The following is an 11,486-nucleotide window of genomic DNA, read 5'->3' on the forward strand; positions in this document are numbered from 1 at the left end:
TCTATCCATGCTAATACATCACCCCGCCAAATCTATGCAACCTTTTCTTATGGATAAGTCTTTAACGTGGCACCTTATCGGACACCTTCTGGAAATCCAAGTAAAAAATTTCCAACTGTTTTCCTCTATCCACTGCACTCATTATATCCTCAAAGAACTCCAGTAAGTTTGTTAAGCAGGACCTGCCTTTGCTGAATCCAAGCTGCATCTGCCTGGTGTCCTCCACCATGAAGACTGACATAAAATAGTCATTTGAAGCCTTGGCCATATCCTCATTACCCGATATCAATTCCTCCTTTTCATCCTCCAAGGGACCCAAGTTCACTTTAGCAACTTTTTTCCACTTTATATAATTACAAAAACTTTTACTACCCAGTTTTATACTTCATGCTAGTTTAATTTCATAATCTATCTTCCCTTGCTTTATTGCTCACTTAAGTGTTTCTTTGTTGCTTTTCAAAGTTTTCCCAATCTTCCTGTTTCCCACTTTGTACACACGAGCTTTTAGTTTGATGCCTTCATCATTTCCTTAGTTATTCATGGCTGGCTCCCCCCAACCTAACTGTCCTTGCTTTTAACTGGAATATATTTTATTTAAATTCATATTTTTATTATTATTTATTCTTATTTTACAAACCAGCACAACATGTCATAGAGCAGATAGAGTACAGCATATTTACACAGCCATCCCATTACAGGAAAACAAGTAAAACTTAGAAACAGAAAGAAGTTCTAACTTAAGTTTAAACTAACATACAACCAAAATTGATCCCACGCGTTCTTACACTTTTCCCTCACTGTTAATTCTTCCCAACATGTGTTCATATAATGAAATCTTAATCATTTCCTCAGTCCATTCCTTCATATTGGGACATCTGGGTTTTTTCCAGTTTTGCAATATAATTCTTGCAGCTGTGATGAGACCCACCTTTAAAATAGTGAACTTGTCATTGTTCACATTTGGTAACATTGTTCTATCACCCAGGAGACAAAGCCATGGGCACAAGGGCAGTGTGGAACCCGACCAACTCCTCAACAAATCAAACAACAGGAATTCTGCAGATGCTGGAAATTCAAGCAACACACATCAAAGTTGCTGGTGAATGCAGCAGTCCTGACGAAGGGTCTTGGCCTGAAACGTCGACTGCACCTCTTCCTAGAGATGCTGCCTGGCCTGCTGTGTTCACCAGCAACTTTGATGTGTGTTCCTCAACAAATCAAAGACTTTACACCAAAATGGACGAATCATGGAACACTCCCAAATCATGTGAAAATATGTGCCCACCTCATTTTTACATTTCCAGCATAAATTATTATCAACAATCCCCATTTTGTAGAGTCTAGCTGGTGTCCAATAATATGTGTACCATCTTATATTGAATAAATTTCCCTCTCGCTTCCCTAATATGTCTACTCACATTTGATAAAATATTTGACCACCCATTATCTTCAATATCGCTTCCAAGATCCTTCTGCCATACTGCTTTGAGATTGTTACACGATTCACGCACAGAGTGCTTGAAAATTTTATAAAACACTGATGCTTTATGAACTTCCTGTGGTAATGTAAAGTATTCAGTTAGAGTTACTTTGTGGGTCATCGTTCTTGAATATGCTACTAATGCAATGTCTTATTTGCAAATACTTCCAAAAATTCCCTTCATCTACAAAGTTGTATTTCCTCTGCAGATCCACATATGACATAAAAATCCCATTCTCATAGAGATCACCTACTGTACTTACACCTTTAATCTTCCATTCTTTGCAGTACACCATTCTTTTCCCAATGCGTATCTCAGGGTTATTCCAGAGCGAGGAGTATAGCCGGTTTAAATGTGACATTCTACAAGCTTTATGAATTGTACTCCACACACTCCTTGAGTGAGATAGTATAGGATTTAGATTAGTTTTGTTCTCCACATGTTGTGAGAGGATGTTAAGGGGAGAATGTGGTGCAGCCAGGCTCCGTTCTATAATTACCCAATCTAAATCAACATCAGCCCTGTCCCAATGTTTAGCTAACTTGGTCATTTCAAAGGATAGTTTATATGCCCTGATATCTGGTAGACTGAGCCCACTCATGTCCCTGGACATACACATCTTACTCATTTTAATTCTGGGCTTCTTCTTATCCCATAGAAAATCCCTGATAATTTTGTTGTATTGCTTGTAGATCAAATCTGATATATTTAAAGGAAGCATCATAGAAAGACAGTTATACTGAGGTGCTATGACCATTTTAACTACATTGACTGTCTCAGTGCCCCCCACTTAACCAGATTATTTCTTATCCTATTCAATAATGGGTCATAATTTAAAGTAATTATTTCATCCAAGTTCTGACTAAGTTTGACCCCTAGATACTTCATTCCAACTGGCACCCATCCGAAATTAAACTGAGATACTGAATTTGAAAAACACTATTTTGACATTGGCATAGCCTCAGATTTATTGCAGTTGGATTTTATAACCAGACACTTCAGAGTATAATTGAATTGTTTTCATTAGTGGGGGTAAGGAGTTAGAAGGGTCACTAATCAGTCACAAAATATCATCAGCATATAACATCACGCTCCCTTCCGCCTCCCTTCACTCATCTAACATTTGGATCTGCCCTGATCATGATTGCCAGCGGTTCCAAAAAAATTGTAAATAACAGTGGGGAGAGGGGGCAGCCTTGGCGTGTACCCCGTGAGATGTTGAAAAATGGGGATATGATACCACTTGTAATAACTGCAGCCTTTGGGTTTTTATACAAAATTCTAATCCATGATTTAAAGATAGAGCCAAACCCAAAGAATGACAAGGCTATGGTGAAAAATCTCCACTCAACCCTGTCAAAGGCCTTTTCGGCAACTAGGGAGATGGCAGTAATTGGGATACTACTTGGGGAGCTCAGCCATATTAAGTGCAGTAATCTCTTTAAAATGTTAGTTGAGGATCTGCCTTTAATGAAGCCAATCTGGTCACTATTAATTATAGATGGCAATACTTTCTCTAATTGCAAAACCAGTATTTTAGTCAGTATCTTACAGTCCACATTAATTAAGCTTATAGGCCTATAATTGGAGGGATCTATTGCCTCCCTGTCTTTTTTTGGGATCAACAATATTAATGCTTCATTAAATGTATTCGGTAAAGATTCCAAATTTAAGAGATTCTGGATAGATTTCTGTTAGAATAGGAGCCAATATGTCCAGAAATTTCTTATAATATTCAACTGGGAAGCCATCCATACCTGGAGATTTCCCCATTTTCATAGCCGCAATAGCCTGTCTGACCTCATCCTCAGTAATTGGGGCATCCAAGGATTCAGCTTGTTGTGGGGACAATGTAGGCAATTTTATGTTAGCAAAAAACTGATTCAGCTCTTCCTGGTCATGGTTATACGGTGATGCATATAAATGTTCACAGAACTGTCGAAAGACTTTGTTTATTTCTTTAGATGATGACACTAATGTATCCCCTTTCTTAATTACAGGTGAAACACTATTCGTATTCTGCTGCTTTAAGTATCGTGCCAGCAGCTTACCAGCTTTGTCACCACCTTCGTAGAAACTTGTTTTTAATCTAAATAATGGATATTCTGCTTCTTTGTTACATATGTTATTTAGCTGGAATTTCAAATTGCACAGATCTTTGTATCAGTCATCGGTATATTGTCTTGCTAAAACCTTTTCCATTGTGGATATTTCTGCCTCCAGATTTTTTATTTGCTCCATACTTTCTTTCTTCCTTTTAGATGTCTGTGTTATTAATTTTCCTCTTATTTACACCTTGGATGCCTCCCATACCAAGGACAGCTTTACTGTGGTCCTTACGTTCAATTCAAAAAACAAAGTCAGATCCTCAGCCAGCTTATCACTGAACTCCTCATCTTTTAACAGCATAGTATTCATTTGCCATCTACCCCTCCTTCCCCCTTCAGTATTTAAATCAATTTGAATTTCAACCGGTGCATGGTCTGATAATGCTATCGGGCCAATTTTACAGTCTATCACCTGTTCAACAATGGAGTTGGATATTAGAAAAAAATCTATTCTAGAGTAGGATTTATTTTAATCAGAGAAAAATGTATATTCTTTTCTCGATGGATTCACCAATCACCATATATCCACCAGACCGATATCCTCAATAAGTTGATGTAAGGCAGCCCTGACCCTGGGTACTGGTGATGTCTGAAATTTGCTTTTATCAATAACAGGGTCCATTACTTGGTTAAAGTCTCCTGCTAAAATTATTTTTCCTTCCTTGGTGCCTAAAATTTTGTTCATCCTGTTAAGAAAGTCTGGGTCTTCCTTATTAGGTGCATATATGTTACAAAGTACTACTGTCACTCTATCAATACTCATCTATACAAATTATCCTGCCTTCCTTGTCTTTAAATTCTCCAAGCAATACGTAATTAAGTTTTTTGGTAATTAAATTCATTGTCCCATTTTGTTTGCTATTAAGTGATGAATAGAATACCTGGCCCACCCAATCTCTTCTAAATTTCAGTGCTTCAACATCTTTAAAATGTGTTTCCTGGACAAATGCAACATCAATTTGTTTGCCTTTAAGGTATGATAAAATCTTTTTCCTCTTGATTGGGTTTCCACACTCATTAATGTTCCATGATATGAAATTAACTATTTTCATGTCCTTAACTTCATGCACACATGTGCAAAAATAGACATTTTCCCAGAGGGCTAAGTCTGGAATGCAATAACTCTGAAAAAATAGTCCAAAAAAAACCTGCTGTACTCTATCCCCGTGCTCAATTATTACCAGAAAACACTGCAAATACTGTGTTCTCAAACAACAAGTAAACAGCCAACATGACCCAAAAACATATAAATAATATATTCCTGCCAGGTTAACTAACAATTAAAAACAAGCAGCAGAATAAGCTCCACAAAGACACAACAAAGTGCCATGCCAGCTAGCAAGCCTTACCCTATCAGACTGCTTCATTCAGCTCCCCACCCACCCTGTTATACCTAAAAATTTATCTCCACCTATTACTGTGATCAAATCCTGTCTCTCAGTCAATTCCAGCACCGCATTTTTTTCTGAATGAATTTCTCTGCTTCTGCAGCAGTAGTAAAGAACCTGTTCTTTCCTTTCCACTTGAAAGCGTAGAACTGCTGGATAAGCGAGTGTGTACCTCACGTTGACTTTTTGCAGCATTTTCCGAGCCGTAGTAAATGCCCTCCATTTTTCAGCCAATTCTCTGGATATATCTGGAAAGAAGGAAACTTTGCATCACTCCCACTCAACTCCTCTCTTTGCTTTGGCCCTCGGCTTCCGTCAGCCTCTCTTGAATGGCATTGATGGAGTTCTTCAACTCCGTTGTCGTTTCCTTAATCATAGATACATCAGCAGCCACCACGAGTAGAGTGGAACTCATATGACTAACCTCAGCCAGTAAATTCTCCATGTTGGAACTTTGGTCCGTCTGTGTCATTAGCGTGGCTTGAACTTCGGATTGTGGGCTCTGTCTTGTAGCCACGTGGCTTGTTGTAGTGCTCTTAGGTCTCGGCATCGTATAGAATTATCTCTCAAAGTTGTTATTAGCCCTTTTAGTGAAGAAAATGAACAGTTTTTAACTGCAGGACAGCTGTATCCGGACAAGGCAGGATAAATATCATCTAATTAATAGAATTTCATGGTGGGTTGTCGGAGCTCTGCTAACGTGCAGCCATCTTGCCCGGCACCCACGTGATTCCCTGGAATATACTTTTGTTGAATATCTAGAAAGGTCTCATTAGAAGTCTTCCACTGTTCCTCAACTGTCCCACCGTATAGCCTGTGTTCCCAGTCTACACTATCCAGCTCCTCCCTCATCCCGTTGTATTCTCCCTAGTTTAGGCATAATACACTGGTCTCCCACCATTTAGAACATAGTTTGGATTTTGATTATTCTCACCAAAGGGCATGACCTCATATTTTCCCATATTTAACTCCATTTTTCACTCCTTTGCCCACTCACCAGGTCTATATATATAGATCATCTATGCAGATAGATAAGATGAATGCACACAGTCTTTTTCTCAGGCGTGAGGAATCAAAAATTAGACAATATAGTTTTCATGTGGGAGAGGAAAGATTAAGGGCAACTTTTTATACACTGAGAGTTATATGTGGTATATATGTGAAATGAGCTGTCAGAGGCAGATTGAGACAGGTACAATAACAACCTTCAGACACCATTGGACAGATATATTAACGTGAATAATTCAGAAGATTATGGGCCAAAAGCAGGCAAATGGAACTATCTTGATGGGGCACCTGTCTGTATTTCTCACCACCTCAGCAAAGCAGCCAGCATAAGCAAAGACACTCCCACATCAGACATCCTCTATTTTCTCCTCTCCCTTGGGCAGTGGATACAAATCCCTGAAACCATGTACCATCAGACTCAAGGACAACTTCTACCCCAATTTTATAAGACTACTAAATGGTTGCCTACTAAGATGGACTTGACCTCACAACCTACTTCGCTATGATCTTGCACTTCTTTGTTTACCTGCAATGCACATTGTCTGTAGCTGTTACACTTCATTCTGCATTGTTATTGCTTTCACTTGTTCAATACACTGTGTAATGACTTCATCCATATGATCAATTTCAAGGCAAACTTTTCTCTGTATCTCCATACAGGTGACAATATACTCCAGTTACACCTTGGTCAGCATGGATCAGTTGGGCCAATGTTGCATAAGTCTACAACTTTGTTTTCCACTACAGAATCACAGCATCATTATCACAATATGCTCTTCCCCTATTTTCACATTATAAGCAAATAATGCAAATCCTATCTATTGTTCCTTGCCCCAGGTTATTAATGTATATAGTAAAGACATTGGTACCAAGAAACACTTCTTGCAGTTCTCAACTAGTTTCATCCTTCCAGTCTGCAAGGGACAAACTTATTCTAACTTTCTGTTTTCTATTTTATGTAACTGTTTTTGGATCTAATGCTACCCTTAACTTCTTTTGTCTGCCATGGCTGGGTCATGTTTTATTTTGTGGTTTAGCATCAGAAAGGATTTGTTTTTTACATATTTGCCATTACTTATCCATTGTTATGATTTTTTTAAAAGTCACTTCCTAATCATTCACAACCAGTTAATTCTTTATATCATCACAGATTCCTTTGTTTAAATTTAGGACCTAGTTTATGAGTGAACAACTCTACTTTTCAGTTTCAGTAATAATTCCAATATGCTATGGACATTCTTTCTAAAAGACCCTACACAGCAAAATTATTAAACAATCCCTTCTCACTGTACAATGCTCGATCAAGAATAGTCAATGAATTCCCTCATTGACATCTCAACATAGAAAAAATCCTCAGAATCTATATAGCATCAGGTTTGTTATCACTGACATATGTTATGAAATTTGTTGTTTTGTGGCAGTAATACAGTGCAAGACATAAAAAAATTACCAATATAAATGCATCCATACATAAATAGATAAATAACAGATAAGCAACCAAATAAATAAACAATGAAACAAACAAACAAATAAATAAAAAGCTCAAAGGAGGAAAAGTAAGGTAGTGTTCACGGACACTATGGAATCTTCTCTGTTTAGAAACCTGATGGCAAACGGGAAGAAACTGTTCATAAATGTTGAATGTTGGTCTTGTGTCTCCTCCCTGATGGTACTGATGAGAAAAGGGCAGGTCCCAGAAGCTGAGAATTCTTAATGATAAATGCTACCTTCTCGTGAACCATCATGGTAGGCAGGGCTATGCCCATAATGGGGCCGGCTGAGTGTACAATCCCCTGCAGCCTCTTGACATTTTATGTATTGGAGACACCATACCAACAAATCAGAATGCTCTCCATCAGTAGAAATTTGATAGAGCCTCTGGTGGCATACCAAATCTCCTCAAACTGCAAATGAAGTACAACTGATGGTGTGCCTTTGTCATGACTGAATCAACATGTTGTCATGGTCCCTTCTGGCAATCCCCCACCTTGCTATTTACCTCAGGAATTAGACCTCAATCCCCTCATTTAATTTCCAATCATTCCCAGGTTCCACTAACTACACACACCTGCTTTCCATCAGAAAATGCAGGATACAGACCCTGTGATCACAACAAGGAGCTGCTACTTTGTTGGTTGACTCTGGTGTGAACAGCCTTGTTTCATGGTTCTTAGGACTGTCAGTTCTAAGTCTAGCATTGCTCCTGGATTCTCTCCAAACCCAAGACACCAGGTACTGATTCCACGCTTGCTATGGCAAAAACGCCTCCTGACTCTTCCCCTGCACCCATGTTCTACACTTGGGTTTGTCTACCGCCGCGCCTGTGTAACACATGTTGGGCTCAAGATAGATCCTCAGATGCCCAGGAGCTTGAAACTGCTCTCCCTTCCCACTGCTGAACCTTCAGTGAGGAGAGGTGTGTGTTCTTCCAACTTCCCCTTCCTGAAATCCATTAACAGTTCCTAGGTCTTGCCGACATTTAGTGTGATATTGTTGTTGCAACATCACTGAGTCAGCTGATCTTCCTTGCTCTTGCATGCCTCCTTATTACCTGAGATTCTGCCAACAGTAATGTCATCAGCAAATTTATAGATAGTGTTTAAGTTGTGTCTTGCCACATAATTGTATACTCCAGGAATACATTCTCCAGAGTGTCATTTACTTTATGGACGGTATCCCCATTGTTGGTTTAATTTGAAAACATTGCGTCAGTGAAAAAGTGTTGGTCACAGCATATTTCCAGAGCTCTTGTTTTCCTCAGCTGTTTTACTAGCCTGAGAGTGTTCTGGAGAAGGGTACAGATGCATGTAGAGATTCCAGTTCTGGTGCAGCTGTGATTCAAATACCTGACTCCAGTGTAGGGATAGAGCTTGGAGTATGGATATTTGGGGTGGTTTGTGAAGAATTGTCTGAAACAGAGAGTGGGATGTATACGTGGATGGATAGGTTGGGGGAATTGTAAAGGAGCTGAAAGTCAAGTGAAAGTGCGGCAGCAGCTAGAAAGCTTCTTTGTGCCTTAGTTCCTTCCCCACAGGAAACTGTCTTCTCCTCATGCAGAAACCTTTGCTACAAACTAGAAAATTAATTCCAAAAACTGCCAGCTACTTAAAGTAAGACCATAAGACTCGGGAGAAGGATCAGGCTATTTGGGTCATTGAGTCCACTCTGCCATTTCATCATGGCTGATCCGTTTCCCTTTCAACTCCGTTCTCTGCCTTCTCCCTGTAACCTTTCACGTCATGACTAATCAAGAAGCTATCAACCTCCACCTTCATTATACCCAGTGACCTGGCTTCCACAGATTCTCCAGCCTCTGGCTAAATAAATTCCTCCTTATTTCCATTCCAGATGTTCCTCCTTCTATTCTGAAGTTGTGCCCTCTTGTTCTAGACATCCCCACTATAGAAAAGGTCCTCTCCACATCCACTATATCTAGGCCTTTCAACACTCAATAGGTTTCAATGACACTCCTCATATGATAACTCTTTCATTTCCAGAATCATGTTCGTGAACCTCCTTGGAACCCTCACCAATGACAGCGTACCTTTCTTAGATAAGGGACACAAAACTGCTCACACTACACCAAGTGAGACCTCACTAGTGCCTTATAAAATTTCATCTTCCCCTCTGCCATCCAATTCATAAATGGACATTGAACCCTTGGACACTACCTCACCTTGTAAATAAATATTACTTCTGTATTTTGCACAATTTTTAATCTATTCTATATATGTATACTGTAATTGATTTATTCTATTATTATTGTTTTTTCTTCTATATTATGTATTGCATTGAACTGCTGCCGCTAAGTTAACAAATTTCACATCACATGCCGATGATAATAAATCTGATTCTAATTCATTACATCCTTGCTTTTATATTCTAGTCCTTCCTCATCACCAACTTGACCTGCAAGTTAACCTTTAAGAAATCCTACAAGAGTACTCCCAAGTCTGTTTGCACTTCAGACTTCTGAATTTTCTCTTTGTTTATAAAATAGTCTACGCTTTTATTCCTTCTACCAAAGTGTATGACTACACTGTATTTCATCTGCCATTTCTTTGTCCATTCTCCTATTCTGTCTAACTCCTTCTGCAGCCTCCCCAACTTCCTCAATACTACCTGCCCCTCCACCTATCTTTATGTTGTCGGCAAACTTGGCTACAAAGCCATCAATTCAGTCATCTAAATCAATGACATAGAATGTGAAAAGAAGCGGTCCTAACATCAGCCACTGTAGAAAACCACTAGTCACCAGCAGCCAATCAGAAAAGGCTCCCTTTATTCCCTCTCTTTGCCTCCTGTCAATCAGCCTATGCTCCATCTATGCTAGTATCTTTCTGAAATACCATGAGCTCATATGTGGCACTTTGACATAGACCTTCTAAAAATCCAAGTACACAACATCTACCAATTCTTCTTTGCTTATCCTGCTTGTTATTTCTTCAAATAACTCCAACAGATTTGTCAGGCAAGCTTTTCCTTTAAGGGAATCATTCTGATTTTATCATGTGCCTCCAAGAAACCCGGAAACCAAATCCTTAACAATCAACTCCATCTTTCCAACCACTGAGGTCAGACTGACTGGCCTATAATTTCCTTTCTTCTACATCCCTCCATTCTTGAAGAGTAGAATGACATTTGCAATTTTCCAGTGCTCCAGAACCATGTCAGAATCTATTGATTCTTGAAATATCTTTACTAATGCCTCCTATGCTTTAAAAATTACTCCCACAAACTCCAACCATTGCTGCTCTGCCATCATCCCTGCTAGTGTCCCCTTCCAAACAACTTTATTCAGGTCCTCTCTCATGCCTCTGTAATTCTTTTTGCTCCAGTGTAATACTGATACATTGGACTTTAGCTTCTCCCACGCGAAATGCAGGGTGAATTCTATCATATTATGATCACAGGCTCCTGAGGGTTCCTTTACCTTAAGCATCCTAATCAAATCTGGTTCATTTCACAACACCCAATGCAGATTAACTGATCCCCTAGTGTGCTCAACCACAAGCTGCTTTAAAAATCTTGCGGACATTATACAAATTCTCTCTCTTAGGATCCAGCACCAGCTTGATTAATTATGTTAAATTGAACTGTATGCTAGGTTTTAAAGGATAATGTAACTGGTTTCATCAGACTTTTGAATTATTATCAGGAAGGTTAGCTTGCATAGGATCTGGGGAGATTGCTGATTGGATTCATATTTGGCTCAGTGACAGGAAACAGATGGTGATAGTCAAGGGTTGCTTCTTGGATTGGAGGTGTCTGTCTTGTGGGGTGTCACGGATTGGTGCTAGGATCTTTGTTGTGTTAATTGTCTATAAGCAATTTGGATATAAATGCAAAAAGCATGGCTAGTAAATCTGTGGATGATACTAAAATAGTTTGTATTGGAGAAGGTGTAGAGGGTTATGAATAATTTCAGGGAAATTTTTATCAGTTAGGTCTGTGGGCTGAGGAGTATCAAATGGTTTTCAATCCAGATAAATGTGGAGTAT

This window comes from Mobula hypostoma, chromosome 3 (assembly GCF_963921235.1).
Source record: "Mobula hypostoma chromosome 3, sMobHyp1.1, whole genome shotgun sequence".
NCBI classification, from domain to species: Eukaryota; Metazoa; Chordata; class Chondrichthyes; order Myliobatiformes; family Myliobatidae; genus Mobula; species Mobula hypostoma.